Here is a 23,118-nt window from a genome sequence, read left to right on the forward strand (position 1 = left end):
GTTAAAGGGGGAATGAAAAAAACGGCTTATAAATGAATACAGAGAGACGTTTGGAGAGGCGGAAGCTCGGCCGTGTCATCTCGCGAACGTACGTACATATTTGGCGGAAGACGGCAGCCAGGTGCAACGGACCTATTGACGTGTTAATTGCGCCTGAATAATTAAAGGGGACACCTCTCCCGGCAGCGCGCGCGCCCCGTGTCCTTTTATAAAATGTCCCTCCGATCTCGTTAACCCGCTTCAGGGAGGACGGACGGCGGCGGGCTGATGCGGGAATGGTGAGTAAAGGCACGGGCGGAACGAGTGAAGATGGCAGACTGTCAGCGTCACGGTGACATCGAGAATATAAAGCAAGTGGAACCAATTCGATTGGTCCGGCCTGCTTGCGAGATAACGGAATGAGAGACGAACGAGAGAGAGAGAGAGAGAGAGAGAGAGAAAGACCTCCGATTAGTATGTCTATAAGGAAAATAAAGCCACACCGAAATATGAGGGAAGCGACGAGTTTGACGCCGTTTACCGCCGGCGGCGAATGTCAAGTGGACGATTTATCGGAGCGATTTATTGACCGTCGTATATAGTATTCGTGGCCAGGGGGACGGGACGGGGGGAGGATGGGGGATTGATTTCTTTTTTTCTTTTCCTCTCATTTCGCGCGCCCGCGCGCGACATGTGCGATTAGCGATCTTTTTCGAGTTCAACGGGCGATAACGTGGCCGACGGTTTCGCGTTAATCGTTAATCGTCTTAATTGTTGCAGAGCTCGACGTTCGACTTTCGTTTCCATTCCCGAATTGTCCGTGAAAATTCTTCGGACTCGACGATACCGGCCAGGCGGGCTCGTCCGTACGTTTATTTCGCCGTACGGGTGTCTTCATGCGCACTTTTACGCCGCTTGAAAAAGAGATAAGGGAGTATAAAACGGCCAGTTATAACTTATAAAGGAGACAACGAACTAAATCTATGGGAATAATTTATGGGGGGGGCTGGACTCGGCCGGCCGGCATACCGGATTAGTTTGAAGAGATTAGCCGGAAAGGAAAGTGTAAAGACCAACGCCATGAATTATGAAGAATTACAGCATCGATTCACGGCTTATATTTATCTACCGGCTCAACTGCGCGGCACCGATATAATATTCTTGCGAATTCATGATCCCGAAAAATCGATAGCCCCGCAAGGAGTCCCGTCTCTTTGCGAGACAGCGCGCGAAAACAACGCGGATAACATAGCTGCGAGGGAGAGCGCGCGAAGGAGACGCGATTTTCAACCCGTTTTTCCCTCCCCGTGTAGTTTCCGCTCTCGCCGCGTTGACCCTTCGCGGAGCGATTCGCGATACTCTCGTAAGGGACTCTCGAGCGAAAGAGGCGGTTACGCACGCCGCTAACGACGTCCGGCCGACTCGGACTTGATATACTTGGGCGCGAGATCGGAAACGGGGAAAATGCTCGAGCCGTCGGCTGAATAATTGACGATTTAGCCGGTGTATCGGCGGAAGGGCAGCGGAGCTGGGTTGGAAGGGGGTGGGACAGGGGAGGGAAGGAAAGGGTTGCCGGTGATCGTAAGAATATCTAACCTCGACGCGAATCCTCTGTATTATTCAACGGCTGTCATCCCCGCGTCTCGGGGGCGAAGCGCGCCGCCAGAAAGCTCGAAAGCTCGATCGCGAGCGCTTATTCCCGATCGTAAACCGCAACGCTTTATCCCCTTCGATTCGCCTGATCTTCTTTTTCTTTGATAACCGGACGCGCGCATGCACACATAGCCTGTGCATGCGTGTGTTGTGTGCGTATGTGTGTATGCCGCTCACGCACGTACATACGTATATATGTGTGTATAAACACAGACGATGAACGGTGTACGCGATGCGTCACGTGCCGCGGCTCTCAACTATAGACCCGATGCAATCTTAATGCTATCAATTATTTACGGCGCTCGTCATCGGCCATTAAATATTCCACGCCCGACGAAAGAGTCCTTGCGCGACCCCGGAATTATTCCGGACCCCGAATACTATTCGCGAACAGTCGACGGAGCGCGCAAGAGACACCTAGGCGTGCCGCTATTTTCGAGGAGCCCTAATGGCGTTAGACGGGAAGGAACTCCCCAGCGGGAGAGGCACCTGTCGTCGGGAGAGGGGGGAAGATTCCGGGGCCGCGAATCGATTTCACCGGGAACACGGGAATCAAAGATTCACGCTTGAAAAGTTCGTCAGCTCAATGAATCTGTAGTTATCTGGGCTAATAACTGAAATTCGAAGATTCGCCTCTACGAATCTCTGAACCATCCGCACACTATATTCGGATGATGAAATTTTGAAGCGTGAACATTCGAACGTACGAATATTTGAATATTCGAAACTCGAAGAATCGGAAAGCAAGTGTTCATTTCGTAGGCATAGTAAGTAGTATTTACTATCCTAAGGAATGTAATTTTCTCTTTTCACCGCGTTATGCGTTCGCACATCATGGCGAAGTCTGCATTCGTTTTAAAACAAAGTTCACGAGATTCGTCGCTTATTATTTGTACCGCCTTCATTTGTTTTAAACTAGACAAGTGCAAATCTGAAAATTTAGCTAAAAATACTTAAACTGATATTAATCGCATAACATTTGAGGTTCTTCCCCAAAATATGTCCCCGCGCGCCAATCCACTTTCTCCCGTGAAGAAATCGTGACGCTGGAGCATCGTCGTCGTCGCGAACGATGTCAGGAGACACGCCGTCGTATGTGTCGGCCAATGATAAGATTAAGGATTTTACGGCGACCGTTAATTTCGTCATTACGCGAGACTTACGGGCGCCCTCGCGCACTGTTACCCCGCTCGCGAGGTCTGCTCTCTCTCTCTCGCGGCCGGTGAAATGTGGCTTAGCGCGTTATCGCCCGGAGCCTTCGATTAATCGAGCTCAGTTCGCGAACTCTTTTATGTATAGCCGCGTTACCCGTATTTATCGTCCGCCGCGCGTAATTGAACGCGTAATTATACGTCGGTCGAGACTCGCGCGAAACTTCGTTTCTGCAATCTTCTAAATGTACCCGAACGGATCCGGCGCGATGCCGGCGATTCCGACGGTGTCGACGACTACGGGCCGGCTCAATAAATATAAGTAGTTACTCATCGACGTTGCGATAGTCCATTTTTGCAATCTCCCAAATGTATTTAAATGGATCTACGATAACGCGCGACTGATCGCATCGCCCCTGTAAATACAGGCCGCCGCGCGCGCGTTCCTTTTTCTCTCGGCAAACAACGCGATCGATCCGCACGCCGTGCAAGTCATGAATCATCCTTAACGAATGAGTGTTATAATGGAATATTTTGCATTATATCGCGGCGGTGTACACGACCGCCGAGAAAGTTGGGGGGGCTTACAAAAAGCGTCTATGAGTAATAGTAGCGTTCTGAGAAAAACAGGCTTGAAAGTTTGATAAGATCTTCCGCGCGTCTTATAAGGAGGACATCGTGCACTGCAAACGCGCGCACGCGGAAGTATAATTTGAGAAATGGCTCTTTGGGAACAAAGTTGAAGGTAAAAGGTGAAAAATAGAATCGCGCGAATGTAACGACGACGCCCCGCTTTGCCCCGCTTTGCCATTTTTTCCTCCTTCTTTTTTTTCGGCCGCGCGTATTCCACGTATACTCTTTTTCCCTTCGTCCCTTCCCACCCTCAGACGGGACCGTTTCGCCCCCGCCGGAATGAGAAGACTCGAGCGGTGAGTTTTCGGCGAATCGGCGTTCCTTCGGGAAACTTTCGCAAACGGCGGTCTTTATCTCCCAACCCCCCTCTTAATCGCCGACACTCGATGCCGGCGATCAAGTCTCGAGCGTGAAAACCGACACGCGCGGCAAAAAGGAGGAATGCCAACACACGTCGATCAAGGACCGCCGATCGATCGTCCGCCGCTCTCTCGCTCCCCTTCGGCCGGACGTCGTGGTTCCCTTCCTTCCGGGTATAGCCGGAGGGAAGCGGGACACCGAGCCGGGGGTTGATATAAACTGTGATTGATATTTAGTCGCGCCACACGGCACTTAAGAGGATTAAGGACCATCCAGGACGAGTATCGGCCGGGAACAGCCGTGACCCCGAGCACGTGCATCCGGGACACGCAACGATCTCGACCGGGGCCGAACGTCGGACGGTAGATAGGTAGCCTAGGTAGGTAGTCGGGTAGGTAGATAGACACGTAGTGTGGTGGAGACGTTCCAGGTCGATCCCAGCAGCGCCAAGGATTCCCGTCCTGTCGGATGCGAAACCGGCGCGCTACAACACGCCGCAACTCTGATTACAGTTAGCTCGGTCCGCTGGCCTAAACCCCCATATAACGCGCATCGCGCGGTCGTCGGGGACTAACCCGACGACCGACCACCACCGCGCCGGGCGCGACATCCAGCCCCGACCATGATTATCCCGGACCGCGTCTTACCGCATCCTAATCCCGAGAATGCTCATATCGGAAGGCGATCGAACACCGGATCGCTTCCGACCGTTGTTGTTGTCTCGCCGTTCACGTTGTCGTCGTGTCGTCACCGACGCTGCATCCGAGACCGCCTCTGCCTATTCTTTCGTCTCTTTCTCCCTTCCCTTTTCTTCCTTCCTTTCGAATGACGCGAACATGTCGTGAGAAAGTGTCGACGGAACGCGCGAATCAGACCGACGCGACACCAGGTGCGTCTTCCGTAAAACCCCGCGTGGAAACTCACACAGAACATTTCCCGGGATCTGCTGAGACTACCTATAATTCGACGGCGAATAACCGCATAATATTGCATGAAGTAAATAAGCATCCGTCAGGAATTACCTTGTGAATGTCGCCTTCTAAATATCGATATTTCGCAACATTTCTCTAGAGATTTTCTCTGGTTCTTATTTTACGTTAGAGTGGGAAACAAAACACTTCGAGCTTCGAAAGGCTTTCTAAGTAAAGTCACGCTAAGTAAGTCGCGGTAAATACGAGAGTGTGAAAATCTCGCGGGACGATTAAGAAACGTCTGTGGGAGGATTGTACGCTAAGGACGTCGCTCGTACGAATCGCTTATACGATCGTTCCTCGATGAAACCTTGATTGGGCTATCGGTAAGTCGCATCGCCACGTGTTTAGCCGCGCGCGTTATTCGAGAAGGAACATTTTTATTTTTCATTATTGCGCGTTGCACGGCAAGCCGCAAGTAGGATGTGTATTTCGGTGTCGCGATTACATCTCCACCGGTGGGGCCACCGGTGTGTATTCGCTGGACGATTAATATCTCCTTCGTTCCCAAAGATAGCCTGCCGATCTAACCGACTCGTTATGAACGATTCAAGGCGGCTTCGCGCGATAGATCGCCGCGGAGATCACCGGATTGTTATCCGTGCCGGATAAAAAACGCGGAAAAAAAAAAACACGCGCCGAGCTTGAAACGAGCCAACTATTTTCGGGACACCGGCGGGGGGCAGCGGGGGGCTGAATTTTTAACGACGCGCTATTATTTTCCCAGCTTGACAGCCGCGGAAATAGACGGAACGCGTCGTCGGAGATGCGAGTCATATTGATAAATTTTCACGTACATACGTCGCGTCGTCCTCATCTCTCTTCCTCTCTGTTTCTCGTTTTCTTCTTTTTTTTTTTCAACAAATTTTCAACACACTCGAATATTTTCCCCGAAGGCGGTCCCCGATCGTTCATCCAATTCGGCACGTTTATTCAATCGTCATACCCGCGATTAAATAAAGAATGAGATTCGTCGTTTCTACACGGAGAAAAATATTCTACCGCTAAGAAAAGCGATTACTCAGTTTGATTGTTATTCGACAAAGAATTTTTTCTCTTGATAATAATCGTGAGGTATACTCATCGCACATTTTAAAAAAGGTTATTATCACGTACTCGAAAGAAGAATTCACTCTCCTTTCGAGAATATTGTAAACTTTATCGAGAAAAGTTAAATTCGGTTCATTTGAGTAAGATAATCGAAGTTAAATATTTTTGATTGAAATATACTTACTACGATTCAAAATATATTTGGAATAAATTTGATGCTTATGATGAACTGATGATTATTTGTGGACATATAAACTTATGAGATACTTGGAACGAGTAACATTTACTTGAACGCAGCATATGCATCTCTGCATGTATTCATCGTTTTCTAGGAGAATATCGATTTACGATAGTCTCTTAATTTTTAATTACTCATAATTGAAAAACCGATCGTATCTTGATTCTCTCTTCCTCTCTCTCTCTCTCTCTCTGTCTGTCTCTATCTACCCTAACATTCTCACTCGAAACACCGTGGAGAGCGCGGAGCGCGGGGAGATCGGCAGACTGCCGCCCCCGGAACCGTATTAGAAGCGGTCCGATGCATTAGTGATAACCGTTATCTATTCCGGACGTCACCGGCGGCCGAAAATAGCGGTAATCGAAGAAGACGGAGAAAGAGAGAGGAAGTGAGAGAGCACTGCGGCGCAGGCAAGGGTGAAGGGACGCGGCGAGATCCCTCTCGTCGTCGTCCTCGTAATCGTGGTCGTCGTCGCGAGTGCGACGAGGAGAAGGAGAGGTATATAGATAGATAGATAGAGAGAGAGAGAGAGAGAGGGTTGTGCTCGCTAGTAATGTCGGGGCAGGTTCGCTCGTCGAGGTGCGAGAAAGGAAGCGTCGTTTCCGCATCGCGATTCCGCCCCGTCATTGGCTCCGATTCCGTGCTAACGTTAAACGCGCGCCGGCTACGAGCGAGAGAGAAAGAGTGAGAGAGAGAGAGAGAGAGAGAGACAGTGAGAGCGAGAACGAGCACGAGAATGAACGGAGGTGAACACAGGCTTGCGGGGGTGTCGGTGGGAGACGAGAGGGGATGATTTTAGGGATGGCCGCTGCCCCGTACACCGTACCCCGCCTCATCGATAATATACGATCGTGCATGATTCTGCTTCGTGTATCACAATGGCCCTCCGGGCAAGCCCGTTCCACCTCTATCTACGTACCTGGCGCGCCGAACTACCGGCGCCCGAGTCCGCGGTGGATAATGAGTGATTAGGTAATTAGTTGTCCAATATTCGCCCCATCCGCCCGTTCCTTCCTCCCTTCTTCCCCCCGCGTCGCCGCCGACGTTCTCCCGTCTCTCCTCTACTCTCGGTCTGTTCGCGATCTTCCCCGGCACCGTTCACCAGCGCCGGCCGCGTACTCTCCTGCTACCGTTCGACCGGATACGTTGACCGGAGCAGTGCGAGCGAGCGAGCAAGTACGCTTACGTGCGGCTCGCGAGATAACGCAGACGAAGCTTCCCTCCACGTGGCCGCGAGAACGCCCGGATCGCGTTCAACGGATAAACCGATAATCCGAGAATCTCGTCGAGAGAGAGGAAGACAAGAAGAGATCTTTGATTTTGATCTTACTCTCGAAATTTCTCGGAGCGAAATTTCGAGCGAAAAGTGTGGCACATACTCGGCACGACAACCGAGTCACTCAAATTCGAGTGGTTTTCTACGCGTACAGAGTGAATTTTTCACTCTGCATCGCGTCGAGTCAATTTCTCATTTAAAATAGAAGAGAATGAATCTCACGTATTCCATCGTCACATGGACAATTTCACTCTGATCAATGGGAACATTCACTCGTCCGGGGTCGACTACTTTGACCAAAATAAGCTCGAGTGAAAGATTCTTACGATTCCGAGTGGTGATATTTTCACAATCGCTTCTAGCGAATTTTTATTCGTTCCGAGTGAGAAATTCCAAGAAATTTAGATAGTCGATGACGTTGCGTCGAGGTAAAAAACTCAACGTGCCGAATTGCATGGTTAACTTTGAAAAGAGGGAGATGAGGAAAAGCGCTTTCGAGTGTAATAAACGTCGGAAATATTTTGACGACACTTCCGCCGTCTCATTAAAATCGAAGATACGCTGCGTTCGCTCTGCATCCTTAATCTTGTACGACATATCCCTCTCGTCTTGTATCCCACTGATCAGCTCGGAAACTTCCTTTCGAAAGCTGCCGCGATCTCGTCGGGTTTTCAGCGTTTACGAATGAGCATTTCAACGGCGGACGCGACGAAAGCGCGTAATAAATTGGCCGGTGGAATATTTTCGCGGGAATCGCCCTCATCTCGACCCTCGCTCTAATCGCGCGAGGAGTCCGAGGTTTTCACGGCGCGTATCGATTGCGCAGCGGGGGTGAAAGGAGGACAAGGGTGAGAAGAAGGGCACGTCGTCCGGCTGTCCGTCCGAAAAAACAAACGCGTTCTCCGACGTCCCGGCGCTTAGGAATCGCCATGTGTGCGGCGGCCGCCCCGCATATAAATATAACAATTAAAAAGAGAGCCCGACCGAGTGCCGAAACGTCCCGCTACGAAGGGTGGGCTACCCCCGCGGGCACCCTCCGCACCGAAGCACGCAAAACAGAAGGGCGCAGTCCTCGCGATCGTCGCTGCGGGCTTCCTTCGGCGGCTCGTTGGAAAAACAACCGGCGAAATTACACAAACCGTGTTTCCCAACCGCTCTTGCGAAATTTCGCTTCGCAATTTTGCCGACGGGGACCGAGCCGACAACGGCCGCGGGAATCGCACGTGTCCGTTCCGCTCCGCCGTAGGAATCGCGGAATAGAGAGAGGGAGAGATCGTATCGCGACCGTAAGCGCGAATTTTACGTAGAGCCCGTTTCCGTCAACACCGCTGTGGAAATTGAACGGAGTTCAACCGACTCTACGCGCCCCGTTCTGGCCGCGCATTATAGAAAGAGCCGCGCGCACAATCAGTTAAACCCCTCGCGATTAACGTTAAATAACGTCCATAGAAACAGCCCGCGGTAATTTTAACCCCGTTTGCGCCCCGGTCTTATTTAACCTACGCCGGTGTTATCATAATTATCGCGCTGAAAACGTGAACGGCCGCTTACACAGTCGTCGTCAATAGTGCGTTTCTCGCAAACGCCGCGACGGCTTGTCGATTGCGCGACGCGAGCGGTTGTGGCAAGAAAGAAAAACAAAAAACACTCGAGCGCGGGAAAGAGAACGGGGGGAAAGAAAAAGAAAGAGGGACGACCGGGGGAGGAAAAGAGGCGACGATCGGCGCGAGGGGCGCGTGGGCGCGACCAGAGAGTTAATTCACGAAAGCGCCGAGGCGAATTCAATTCGCGCGAGTTAGCGCGTGACGAAATCGCCGCCGCTCGTCGCCTCGTTGCCGGCGACCTGGGTCATAACTATTTAAATGCCCGCGGCTGGATAAATTGTTGTATTAGTCACGCCAAGCTTATATTAATACACGGCTCTCTCTCTCTTCCGCCCTCCCCTCCCACCCTCCGCCCGTTTTACGCGCCCGCGCGAGTTCGTCGCTCGCCAGCCCGGTATTGCCAGTCCTTATGAAGCGCTGCGCGGCTTCTGCCGTTTCGCCTATGTCCGCGGGCTCTGTTACACAGGATCTATTTCTGCGTCGTTAATTGTAAATGCCGGCGACTCACCGCGGATTGCCAAGTTGCGTCGCGCCGCAGATACGCGGCGATTCCCCCGAGGTGGCTCCATGGCGCCGTTCGGCTTCCTTCGCGATCATTCCTCCCGCGGAATCTCGTATCGTTCTCTCCCCGATTTTTACGCACGATCCGAATTCATTTTGTATGATTACACGACACAGGCAATTTGAAAATCACGCGCGCAAAGTAAACGTACTCCCCCGAGACGAAAGAAAGAAGGTGAAAAAGAAAGTAGAGGGAGAGACGAACCGGAAGAAAAATCGGAAAAAACCGCTTTCCGAGAGCGCGTCTGCGAAGACGACGTAAGTGAAATTACATGAATCGCGTCACCGGATTCTCGGAGTCTGGGTTATTACTCCCGACCTCGATTACGACAGACGCACCTCGACTCGGAATCGAGGCTCTGCTTCGATACGGCGCGCAATCGTTCCGATCGTTTTCTCTCCTGGACCGATTCGACGCGTCCTCGCGGGGGAAGAACTGGCAGGAGGGAGGAGAGGAGGCGCGGAAAAGAGAGAGAGGGAGAGAGAGAAACGGCCGCCGATGGTGGTTATTTAGGCGATTACGCTCGCGAGCGACGTGCGCCGCGCGCGTTTGATCGCATCGTCGCGACAAATCGACATTGTGTCACTGCGCCTCGTTGCAGCAATAACGCATATAATATACGCGCGCGAGCGCCGCGGTGCGTGCGGCGAGCGGGCGAGCGTGCGCGCGCGTGAGCGAACGCGCACGAGCGGCATTACAGACCGCTGATGTAATACTTTTATGATCGGCCGCCGCAATTTCTCGGTGACAACACTCGCTATTTCTGTCGCCGAGTTTGTGCACATGACTGCCGCGACGAGCAATATATCGCGCAAATACGCGCGACTCTCGCGCCGGTATTTATACAGGGTGTCCGCCGGCATCGCCGACCTGCCCGCCCCTCGAATCGCGGACGAAGCGTGGCACGATTTCGGACTTTGAATAAGTGACGAGGACCTTATCTCCGAGATAAAGGGAAAAAATGGCGAGAGTGCCGTCTCGCTCTGACGAGGAAAACGATCCTCCTTTCGAAGGATCTGTACTTCCGCGGTTCAGATTTATGTTGGAAAAAGAAACGTCGATATATTTGACGATTTGAAGACACGCGGCGAAATTTCAGCTTCTTGGCTGTCGCTTAGCGTCTTCAAGTCGCTTTCGCTCTTATTTAACGAATACTCGGCACTCTCAATGTACAACTTCGCTAGATAAAATATTTATTTATTTATTATTTTATTATTATTATATTATTATTATTAAAAATTAATACCCTTTCGGTTCGGTCGATCACAAGTCAACTTCGCTTCGGAGAAATTTTGATCCGGAGCGTCAACCTCGGAGACTATTCAAAGGTTGAAACCCGCCAAAATCTCCGCGTACGATATGCATGGACCGTCATCTCGCCGCGGCGGGGAGGCAAGGTAGTCGACGTCAAATTCGGAACGCGAGTCCTCTCTCTCTCTCTCTCTGCGCGATGTACCGGGACACCCTGTACAATATATCGAGCGCGCTCGTTTTATTTTCTTTCTTTTTTTTCGCTCCCTCCGCCCGCATTGTTCGTCCGTGTAACGCGAGTCGTTTCTCGCTTTCAAAACGGAGCTTCCTTAAGCGGAGGAGAAAATCGAAGCGGCGATGAGGGGGTACGCGCGCGGCCGCTCGCTCGTTACGTAGGTGGAATCAAGGCGAAACTTTCCGCATGAAATTGCAACGTGCGCCCGGCCGTGTAATGCCCGGTGGTACAACTCACCTGTACGTTACATGTCTTCGTACGCTGTCGATACCGCTCGCGGTAGAGGCTGCGCTTTTTCCATGCGGGGTGCATTGCTCTCGTCGAAGTCCATCTGCGCGTCGACGCCTCCTCCCCGCGGTTCTCCGGCCTGTCACGAAGGAGAGAGAGAGAGTGAAAAAAAAGGGACACGATTGAGAAAAGTGAGCGACGACGGACGGCTACGGCGGATCGGATCAGCCTGAAGCCGAGCGAATTAATGAGTAACTTGGGGAATTTCAAAACGATCGCCTTCTTAACGTGATTTAACAATCATGCGATCACCGTCGGCCGCGTTTTGATATTACGAACGCGGCCCTTGACCCCTTTTTCCCCATCCCCTTTTCCTATCGTCGACAAGATAATTCTGAAAAAGAAAATTTCTAAGGCCATTTCTAACGACAAGGTGTGTACTTGCTCGGCTTGGCTTCCGGGTTGTCCTTCATGGATTTGTTTCCGACGTTTCGTAAACATTTCAGTCCGCTTCTTCAGAGAGGGGAACGACCTGAAACTGTCGCTCCTCTGCGGGAATTCCCTTTATAATGGTGTAAGGGACGATTAGTTGGAGCGTGCAGAGCGGGGAATTGGGAAGAGAAGGAGAAAGAAGGAGAAAGAGATTTAAGTTTTTGTCGAATATTATGGGACAAATCCAAGGAGATCGCGGAATCACGCCGGAAATCAAACCGAATGTTTCTCCACACCGCGGAAGTCTAAAGCCTCAAGGACGTACACAGTAAACAATATTTACTTGTGTTCGAAAATCGATCCTTTTTAAAATATATTTGTGTTAAATCTTTAACATATCCGGTATGTTAACTTAACACATTGTATTTATATTATCTCTTCACCTTATGTTAAATTAGCAGAAAAATTGGAGTCGGTAGTTCGGAACGTATGAAAATGTAAATTTAACACAAAATCTTGATTGTGCATCACAATGGTCAGTCGCGCAAAAAAGTTGCAACACTTCTTCATACAAGTTTCGGAACACATCCCATGTCTAATGAGAGAATTTGTTTTTAAGTAATTCTCAAGATACACATTTCCCCACCGGATACGAGATGCGTTGGGAAACTCACGGAGGAAAAGTGTCGCAATCTTTTTTATTACTGATCACACTTGATCGATCATTTGTTTGCGATTTCAGCTCGCTTCTGGCGCAGAACTGCAGCCACACGGTATACGTACGCACACAGCCGTGTGCGCGCGGCTGAAGGGCTAAAGATCAAAATTGGCTCCCATCTGCGAATACAAAGCTACCCTTCGCGCACCCTCGGACACGTTAATCCGCAGAAATACGTCGTCGCGGTGGCGAAGATTGCACGGGCGGTGAAATAAGAGAGTGATTTATCGGTCGGCCGACTTTTACCGCCCGACTTTTCCCATCCGGACGAAGGGCCGGATGATCTCGCGCTTCGCCGCTCGTGTCTTCGTGGCACCCACGCGCGATACAACTCACCGACAGTGTCTTTCGTGGTATGCGTGTGACTGTGTCGAACATGTGCTCTTCCCTTTTTTCCCAACGTGCCGCGGTATAAAACAGATCACGCATTCCGTTGGTCGCGTGCATTCCACAATAAAATAATCCGAAAGAGTGGAGAACCGTCGTAATATTCTCGCCTTCCTCTTTCACTTATATTTCTATTTTTTTCTTTTTTTTTATTATATCTTACGTGTAACACGGAACAACTGAAATTTAGTTATCAGATCTAGTTTTCAGCTTCGAGAGCTAATTCTTTTTTCCCCGTGTATACGACTATAGTCGTAACTGTGTCATAGTATAGTCGTAAGAATGAATTCCCACGGTTAAAAACTAAGTCTGGTAACTGAATTTCAGTTGTGCTATATGAACGGCTGGTTTTTCGCTGCGGGAGCTAATTCTTTTTTTCCCGTGAAGGCGACGGCCCGTAATTCTGAACGCGTTCACAACGATGTTAAACGCGCAAACCAGACAAGAGACATGAGCATTCTCAGTATCGCTTGTATTTTAAACACAGTGACAACAGTGCGCGGTGTTAGGAAAAATCAATAATCACGTGTGTTTATAGCAAAATTCCTACTCGGAACTGCTGATAAATTGACTTGTGCGCCGTAAACGTCGTTGTAAGTGCGTTCCGAATACGAGCCGATAACTTTGGCGACCGAGGTGCTGCGAGCGTACGTTTTCAATGGTCCGCATGCGGTTCGCGAGAGACACGTCAGGTTGAGAAGACGGAGATGGAAAGGATGACGGTAGGTAGAAAGAAAGGGGGAGTAGTGCGGCACGGAAGAACCGAGCGGGGACAGGCGGTGGGCAGCAACGGTTACAGCAGAATAAACCCCTCAATAATGAGTTCCGCGAGTGAATTCCCTCGGTACGCGGAGCGAGAGAAAGAGAGAAAGAGGCTCGAGATAATAAAACAGAACGGGGCGCGCTGGTGGCGGTCGAAGGGGTCAGAGGAACGGCGGCGGCGAGTGGGCGATCGAGGGACGAGAGGGAGAAGGGGGCCCGAGAAAGAGAGAGAGAAAAAGAGAGAGAGAGAGGCAGAGGGAGGTTTCCGCACCGGCAAGAGTAATAGTAAGAGGCAATAAAATATAATGAAATAACATCCAATCCAGGAGAGATATTGTGAAAATATTATTACTAACTTATTACTCGTTGGGCACGGCGTACCACGCTCTCGACCTTTTTCTCCATTTTTCCCTGCCTTTCCTTCTCTCTCTCTCTCTCTCTCTCTCTTTTGCCCTCACCTCCCTTTTCCTCCACCTTCTTCACTTTCCTCCTCCGCCACCCCGTTTTCTCCGGTCTCCGTTCCCCGTCCCCCCTTGCCCTCGATAAACGTATACAGGCTGCGTCTGAAAAGATGGGAATCGATAGTGTTATTTGCGAAGGATTGCTTCTTGGCGAAGAAAGAGAGACAGAGAGAGAGAGAGAGAGAGAGAGAGAGAGGAAAGAAAGAGGAGAGAAAGAAATCCGAGTGGATCTTCTCGATCGCTGATGCTGAATATCCCGTTAATTAACGGAAGACACCGAAACTTTCCGCTCCGCAGAGAGAGTCCGCATGTGAGATGAAGCGCGGTTTCTCTCACGTATGCTCGCGCACTCTCTTCGGGCTTAATGCGCGAGAAAGATCCGAGTTACGCCGAGCCAGGTGAGATTCGACGTGCAAACTGGCGGGCGCGGCTTGAATCGCGCTTTAATTCTCACGTGTGTTCGCGTTAAATATTAGACGACGAAACAATACGATCCCGATAATTGAGGGAGAACAATAAGAGCAATGAAATTGTGATAATACAGCAACAGCGTTTCCCGTCCCACCTCATTCTTCGCCCCGCTGCCGCCCTCCGTCCGCGTGAAGGAAGGTCCATTCATCTTGCTGCTGTAAAAATGTCGCGGAGAGCTGACATAAAAAATATTTCTTGACGGTCGTTCCTGTTTTGTCTGAAAATCAGCTTGTCGCGCTCTTCCACAAATTTCGTCCCGTTTTCACTGAAAATTCTCTCTCTCTCTCTCTCTCTTTTTAAGAGCCGCCCTCGTACGCACCCGCGGCCCGTCATCTCCTCGCCACGCGATCGCGGAGATGCGGTAATATTTTTTCTCCCATCACCCTTATCGAGGACTCGATAAAATCGCTCACCCGCGGTAGATGACGGCGGTGGCGGTTCCCGCTTCGACGAGAATCACGCGGCGAAGGATTCGTTCTTGCGAAAACAAAAAGGAGCGAAAAAAAGGAAAAGAAAAACACACGAACGCCACGGACGCCGGGGCGTACGCGCGGCGAAGTCGCGGAGTCGCAGATTTCCGTGGCTCGTTATTTTAAATTAGCGAGCGCGCTCCGTACTTTAAATTATATCAGGACTGGATCTGGAAAATTCCTCTCCGTCGGAGCCCCGGCCGCCGAGACGTTAAAAATTAAATATCCGGCGAGAGCGAGTTTCATTACAATAATTTTATTATAATAATAATCATTTACGTTCTCATCTCTTTCTCCCCTCCTTGTCCCCCTCACTCCCTCTCTTTTTTTACTCTCTCTCCCTCTGTCTTCTTACGTGCATGAGAAGAGATATTTACCGTTTTCTTTTTTGCCGCGGAAAGAGAAAAAAATCAGAGAATGTCCGTCGTTATCTCGTAAAATTAATTGTAAGGCCGCGCGACCACTCGTCCACCACGAGCACGACGACGCGAAGCAGCCGCGGCGAAGCGCCGCGCGCGATCCACCGCATTTCCCGCGCTCCGCACCTACGGCCTAATCGCCCGGCATCGCCGTCGAAATTATTCCCTTTTAGCGTTGTTAGCCGGTACGCTCGCGATTCGCGATCGATCCCCGTCCAGCTCTCTCTCTCTCTCTCTCTCCCGCATTTGAAATGCAAAGTGCGCGGCCGAGCATTATCTTCCAGGAAAGACCGGCGGACGAACGGTTAAAGGAAAGGAAAAAAAAGAGAGAGAGAGAGAAAGAGAATGAGACGTTGAGAGAGAGGGAGAGAGAGAGAGAGAGAGAGGGAGAAGAAACGAAGAGAAACGGGAAAAAAGGCCGAAAGAAAAGATTATCGCGGAGCGAGATATCCGGGGGAGATCGCGCGCGGTGACGAAAGATGGTTATATAAAACGCGGGTACGAGCAGAAGAATGAGGGGGGGAGGGAGGAAGGTGGCGGCATGCAACAATCCTATCTGAGCGTGTAAATCTCCGGGCGTCGTAACGAAGCGGCAAATCGAAACTAAACGGTAGCCCATGAATGGGAAATCAGAAAATAACGTTACGCCGCGGTGCGAGGCCGAGCGCGCGCGCTTCCGGCCGGGACACCCTGTGTGTACACACGGGAAAGCGAGCGAACGGTCGCAGAGCGGCCGCGTGCGTGCGTGCGTACGTCCATGCATGTTGAGTGAGTGAGTGCGTGCGTGCGAGTCGTCTCACGCATCCGAGCTGCCGTAATGCACATTATTATCTCGTAAGCGAAATCTGGTTACGGAATCCTTTTACTAAGGATTTAATTGATCGACGACGCTTAAAACGCGCGCGAGCGCACGGTCTCTCTCCGCACGTTTTCGCGGTCTCCGTCCTCCACGTCGTCGTCCTATCCTATCGTCTACTCCCCCCTTTCTCCCTTCCCCGCTGAATAAACTTTTCTCTCTCCACACCTCTCCCTCCTTCACTCTTTAATAATAAAATTCGCCTCCTCCTCCTCCCTTTTTTCCGTTTTTTCCTTTTGCTCTTTCCCTCTCTTCCTCTTTCTCTTTCTTCCCTGCACACGGTCGTTACTTGCATTCATTTGTTCCCTGCATCTTAATTGCATCGTCGCGAAATTGGATCGTCGGCGTCTTTTCCACGCGTATTTGCATTTTCGTTATTTTCGAATTTTCCGGCCCCGTCATTTTGCACCACTTACGCGTGTACTTCTCCGCCGGCTATATTGTTCTCGTGGGTTCCCATCCGGAACATAATAAACCGTCCGCCCTATCTGGCCATCCATCTATCCACCTATTCGTCTCTCTTCCGCTCCGCCCGGCTTTTTTCTTCTTTCTTCCTTTCTTTGCCCGGGCTCGCTCGAAAGAGAGTTTAGCAATGTAATCGGGATATTTTTGCGCTCTCCTTTCCCGGCGGCGGCGTTATATCGCAAGTCGCGACGGGCCACGTGTGCTCCGCGGACGAATTTTATTCCTCGGAGCCTCGGGATATTTTCCCGAGAGCGGTGGCGGGTCTCGCGATGCGAACGGCGAATTGGACACACACAATTCAGGAACGAGCGAGCGAGGCGGAGGCGGTGAGAATTCTTTGAGAAACAACGCGCGGTTAACGAACTCACCCAGCGAAATCTTTCGCGCGAAATTAAATCCCCGGCATTAATTTCGCCCGGCGCGACTCTCCCCGAGACCTTTCCGCGGACTTACGGTTCTTTCCACGCGGGATGTGTCTCTCGTCCGTTCCCTTCTTTCCGCTTCCTCCAACGCGCGTTCATTCATCCGTTCCGCTCGTAACGGTCAAACATTTTCGCCGTTTATCATTTCTCGAGTCACTCTAATCCGGCAGCGCGGTACGAAGCTGTTCCGAAATCCGCCTGGTGAATTCGCTGGAAAACACCGTGCTGGAAATTTCGCCGCGAATGCCGTTCCTGGCGCGCTCGCGCGCGCACGCTGCGCACGGGGCTATTACTTACGCCCGTCTATATTCCGGGTAATTTGCGAGAGTAGAACGATTTGTCGAGACAACGTCGCTTATATAAATAATATGTCGTTATGCGAAACAGCGCGGAGGGGCTCTCTCGTCCATGTCGCGTTCACGTGTCTTTGCCGCACGCGTTATATAAACGCGTCTTGCGCGACGCGTGTGTGCGTGTGCATACGCGCCAGGAATAAGCAGTGCACGACGATGCACTCGCTCGTAAGTAATGCAAGTAAGAATAATGTGTTTATTCGCCGGATTAAAGACCGCTTTGTATGCGTATCTCGCGAGTAGAATATTTTAATGGCGACTTCCTTGACAAATTTAGAATCGACACGGTGGAAAGAGAGAGAGAGAGAGAGAGAGGGAGAGAGAGATCGACGTCCTCGTGTATCCGCGCACGCGTCACGCACGTATACCACCTGTTCGTAACGAATATCCGCTCTCGAGATTTCGAATAAACGCACGAAAATCGAAATTCACGGTGCATCGGGAGTGTCTCGATGACTGGACGTTAATCGCGCGCCGTCATCGCGATCGGCGCACGTTTTTACAAGCGTAAACGATGACACGCAACATACATTCAATAAAGTACACTAGTAACCTCTCTGTGTATGTCTGTGCGTGGACATGCATACGCACATATCCGTCACGAGTAGGCCACGCATGGTGCGCGGAGGTGCGCGAGAGCGCACGGCGTATGAATAAAATACGGCTTCGGGCCGAAGATTTCGCCGAGTCGACTCGGTATAACTCGTCTCTGTCGCATTTGCATCCGCATTACGCGAGCGTATATACCGCCGGCTTGCGTAATATTATAATCAGCCGCGGGAAAATAAATAACTATGGCGTCTACCTGGCCACCTCTCTGTACGCTGCCCTCCTCGCTCTCTCTTTCTCTCTCTTTCTCCCCCTCTCTCTCTCTCTCTCTCTTTCTCTCGCCGTCCCTCTCGCTCCATCAGATAACTATCTTTCCGTTTCCTGCTGGCAGGCCGCAGTAAATACACATAAGTCGTAGCAACCTACTTGCTATAGTTGAAGAAAGAACGAGGGAACGGAGTCGCGGTCGCGGGAGGAGGAGGAGGACAAAGACGGCGATAACACGTAACTACAACGATTTCCACTTGAATTAAGAGCGCCTCGTAAAACGGAATTTATTATTCGCGCTCGGGGGAAAATTTTTGCGGAACGCCCGCTCAGGAAAAAGCTTCCCTCGAAAAGGAAAGGAAAAAAAAAAGGAAAGAGAGATAGAGTTGACGGAGGGTAAGAGAGAGAGAGAGAGAGGGGAAACGGAGACAGAGGAAGAGAGAGAATGAGAAAGAGAAAGGGAACGGCAGGAGGGAGAGATCGCGAGTGGCGGCGGCGTCCGCCTGATTAAATATCACGAGGAACTTGCAGCGAAGATTGCAACGCGCACGGCGGGAAATAATGCCCGTTGTTAAACCCCGAGAACATAACGTGAAACTACTGCCAATTCGCGTGAATACTCGAGGAATACCGGAGTTCGGGCGAAAAGTGTCCGAGAGTTTTTAATTGTAACGAGCTGAGCAACGCACCCACATACTTTTTTCGCGTTGTCGTTTTTACGATTTTTTTTCTCCCGTCTTCTCCCCCCCCCCTCCCCCTTCACCCACGGGGTAACCTTCTCCTCAGCACCGGTTAATTTCTGCCGTGTACAATGAAGCGTATTTATTCAACGCGCGCGGGAGTGAAATGCGTGCGTGCGTGAGTGTGTGCATATTTGCATGGACTCGAGAGCTCGCTGTTTCACGGGTTAACGTACGCGAGAAGACGCGTCTTCTCAGGAGCATCGAATGACGAGGGGTATCGCTTTATAGCCGAGGAAGAAGAAACGACGGAGGAAGTGTCACTCTCGTACCGCAGCGATACGCGATGCATAAAAATCGCGTTGCGCGCCGTACCGCGCGACGGAGAATGTCTCTAATTAGCCGTGTGAATAATGTAACGCATCGTTGGTAATTGCGTCGTCGCGCGTTCAAGCGCGCTGGAAAAGAAAAGGAAAAATCAATTTCCAATCAATCGAAACTGCGATTCTTCGTTCGAACTATGCTATCTTTACGATCATCGCCGTTTAATGGTCGCGGAATACAGAGACATCGCTGATGCCGACGGCGCAAAAACGCAAAATTATCCACGCACAGTTAAGAAAAAGCGATTCGCGCTACGCTTCCGCTCTCGTTCCGCTCGTCTCTGGCCGAACTTCCGCGCCGGAAAATATCCGAAACGTAATCCGCCCTTCGCGTTCAGGCTTTGCTCCAGACAACGTCCGGTATTGCCTTACGATGCCCAATCCCCCCATCGAATCTCGCGGGTTGCTTTAAAAAATTCCAGCCGGCTCGTCCGGCTTTTCCCGGCTAAATGATGATAATCATTAAACCGATGGAGCCGTAGCTCCTTCGTTTCGCGGCCAGGCTCGTCCTACTTCGTAGACTTTTCATTAGCGAGGATTCGACTCGGGAATATCATCGGGGCAGAGCTCTCTCGCATCCGGGCACCTGTCCCTCTCTCTCTCCTTCCCTCTCTATCTCCGTGTCCCTTCCTCGTTCTCTCCCTCGTCTCTTCACCCTCTCTCACCCTCAGCCCTCCCCCCCCTCTTTCTCCCTAACCCTCTCCCTCGTCGCCATATCTATTCCGTACACTTGCACGCGCTCGCATGCATACGCTCGGCCGCCACGTACGAACGCACAAACGACAAAACACGTATTACGTGTAACTGGAGTCCGCGCTAGAGATCAATACACATAATAGAGGGTATCTATAGCGGGCGCAACCCGTGCTCATTTACTTAATTGTGTTCTATACGGCATAACCGAGGCGTGGTGTGCGGCTCGTGTAGGTACGCTGCCGCCTCCTCCCTGCCACCCCCGCGCCACCGCTACCCCTCGTTGCACACCCTCCCCCCTGTTGCCCCCCTGTTTCCCGTCCGGGCGAGAGGGGGGCCGAGTGTGCGTAATATTCAGACGTATAACGCGCCGGGGCCGCGTAGGTACATTGGCATCAATTTATGGGGGTTGGGAGGGCCGCCCCGCCAGGCTATATACGCTCCGATAGGGTTGAATATCTCCGCGCTTTTGTGCCTCGTCCACATCTCCGCGCTTCCGCCCCTCTGTCTTTTCCACCCATCCTCTTCTCGCCGCGAACCCGCCGTCCTTCCACCCTCTCGCCCGCCCGTTGCTCCTTTCCGCGATCGCGAATTCGCGTTTTTCGCGTCGAGGCGGACGACGAGTCGCGCCTTGCGAGCGCGTCATCGGGTACCCGCGGAGATGCGAGAACTGTTGTTTTCCGAGATTGCCGCGCGCTCACGTGTTGATGGACTACTTCGGGATGTAACGAAAGGATGGGGGGCTTCAGGGCGCTTCGGAAAGTCCAATGTTTACTCGCGTTTTTGTTAGCGAACGCTCTTTCCCGGAGCGTTTGAAAACGTTCCATTCATGATCACGACGATGGAGTGGAATTAATGGATACGCGTGTTTTATTGTTAATCAATGGCGCGAAAGTAAATATAGGAAATTATCGCGCTGGCTGGGTGTAGGAAATAATATCGGAAAGTTCGGTTTCCCCCCCTCGCAATTTCTTGTATTCCTCGACAAAATACCTCTCTCTCTCTCTCTCTCTCTCTCTCGGTGAATGCATTAAACGGCCCGACCGAGCCATAAGTTTACCGGCAAACGAGGCAGACGGCGAAACGCGGATTCGCGGCCGCGGAAATAACGGCCGCGACCGCGGCTGCGACGGTAATCGGGCCGGCGAGGAAAAGCGCGCGCGAGATATCGCAAGAATTCGAGGCGCGAAAAGGGTTGAAAGGGATCCGCTTTCGACGGCGGGCCGGCGGTCGACAACTGCGACGAACAACAAAATGTCGACCGCAATTATGCTGTAATTAACTTGGAAACGCACACGTTCTCTCTCTCTCTCTCTATCTCGCTCTTTCTATCTCTCGCTCACACATATACATATACACGCGCTATCGCGATACACACATCGACGGCGACGGGGCGGCTTCACAGGTGGTTGGGGATTTTTGTATTTAGCGGTTGGCACCGTCCGGCGTTTACACGTTTACACGCACCGCCTGGCTGCGTTATATGCATGTTTGCGGTGACGGAAGAGAATTTAAACCAACCACCCTCCTCTCTATAACTCCCACCGCTTCGCGCCCTCCTCGCGCCCGGCCACGAATTCTGACAAACTATACCCGAAAATTAGTCGACCCGACTCGCTATCTTATCCCTTCGTTCTCTCATACGCGTTAACAACGCGTGGGGCTTGTGTGGATTTGTGTGGATATGTATATGCGTGTGTGTGTGTGTGTGTAGGACCGAATGTGGGATTATTTTAACCCCTTCGTTAATGCAGACATACGCGGAATACATCAAGAGAATACACTTGCTTTGTCACGCTTTCGGATTCTCCGGCAAATAGAAGATCAATTAGAACTGAAAGACGACCGATTGAAGCTTTAAGAATCGTCGTGGGGAAGACTTCTACTTATCGCAGGGGAGACCGGGGCGGGGTCGAATAAGGGATAGGTTAATCAAACATTTCGTTTATAAGTTTCACTTATTGTGAAAGAAACAGTACGAAAGAAGTCGCAAAATGTTCCTTTTAGGACGTAAGTACTAGTGTCAAATTTTCATTGAAGTCGGAAAAATATTACGGTTAACGAGAAGAAAAACGTGATTTGAGAGCAGCCGAGTAAATTTTCGAACGTCTTGAAATTTTCTTTTGATATTCTCTATCGTGACTGGATAAACCTAAGTACATATAATTAGTTGATATAAAGTTTTCTGCAGCTGTGTGATGCACTATTTTACGTAATAAAATGTTTATTGATAAAATTATTAAAATCGAAGAAATGAGTGGACAGGACAAGCCCCGGTCTCCCTTATTGTTGAATTATAACTTACAGTCGGTTAGTCGTAGTTACTTAACAATGGATATTGAGTAATGTACCTTCTCACTATTTCATTTATGTCTCGAATTAAACGTAAAGTAAAGACTATTAACAAATTCCGCAATAAATTCCAAATCAATCTTGTCCGTCTTAACCCTTAAATGCATAGTGTTGCAAATTTGCAACATATTTATCTTTCCTCTTTGTCGAGATCAAAGGCACACCTAAACGTGAAAGACCAAATTCTTCCTTAGAACGAAATATACAATCCAAAAGGCACAAAGGCAATGCTCAACATGTGCCTCAAATTTTTTTAAATATTTTTCTCATTTTCTGGGACTACCTATGAACCTAAAAAAAAATAATTCGGTAATAAAAAAAATGCATACATTTAAGGGTTAAATTTGACGAGGACGAAGTGATTTAATTGAGTATATGTCGCGCACAATCGACCGGATATAGTTGTACAATGTGGGATACCAAACGACGGGGTATTTTTCCGCGGTCTTTATTATACCGGCGATGCGCAGGTAAGAGGCAGCGACGTGTTCTCTCTTGGAAAGTAAACAAAGTGCAGTGGTTTACATGTTAAACCGCAAGAAAACGGAACGGAGCGAATTTCTCCGACAAATAGCATGAATTTGCTGAGCCATTGGCGTGTACTCCGCGGCAAATAAAGACGCAAGAGAAATTCGTAATAAGAGGCCCATTTGGAAAGTATGATTTCACGGTCGTACGTCATTGCTCCGCGTATTTTCTACGTCATTCCGTTCTACGCAAGCGAACATGCTTCTTTAACGTATATATAACACATAAATTCATATATATATATATATATATATATATA

General features: G+C 50.4%; 1 protein-coding gene across 4 annotated transcripts in view; it reads right to left on the bottom strand.

Moving 5' to 3' along the window:
• The window catches only part of LOC106749005 (protein bric-a-brac 2-like), a 424,643-nt gene that overhangs the window by 335,493 nt on the left and 66,032 nt on the right, over positions 1-23,118 (bottom strand). For 3 of the 4 annotated variants that reach the window (XM_014628005.1, XM_014628006.1, XM_014628002.1), the window contains exon 3: positions 11,201-11,330. The gene's annotated coding sequence lies outside the window, so the exon portion shown is untranslated. Of the gene's footprint in view, positions 1-9,423; positions 10,028-11,200; positions 11,331-23,118 lie in introns of those variants that run through there. The other variant, XM_014628003.1, reaches the window with a different exon arrangement.

This window comes from Dinoponera quadriceps, unplaced genomic scaffold (genome assembly GCF_001313825.1).
Source record: "Dinoponera quadriceps isolate SergipeBrazil2010 unplaced genomic scaffold, ASM131382v1 scaffold3061, whole genome shotgun sequence".
Taxonomy (NCBI): Eukaryota; Metazoa; Arthropoda; class Insecta; order Hymenoptera; family Formicidae; genus Dinoponera; species Dinoponera quadriceps.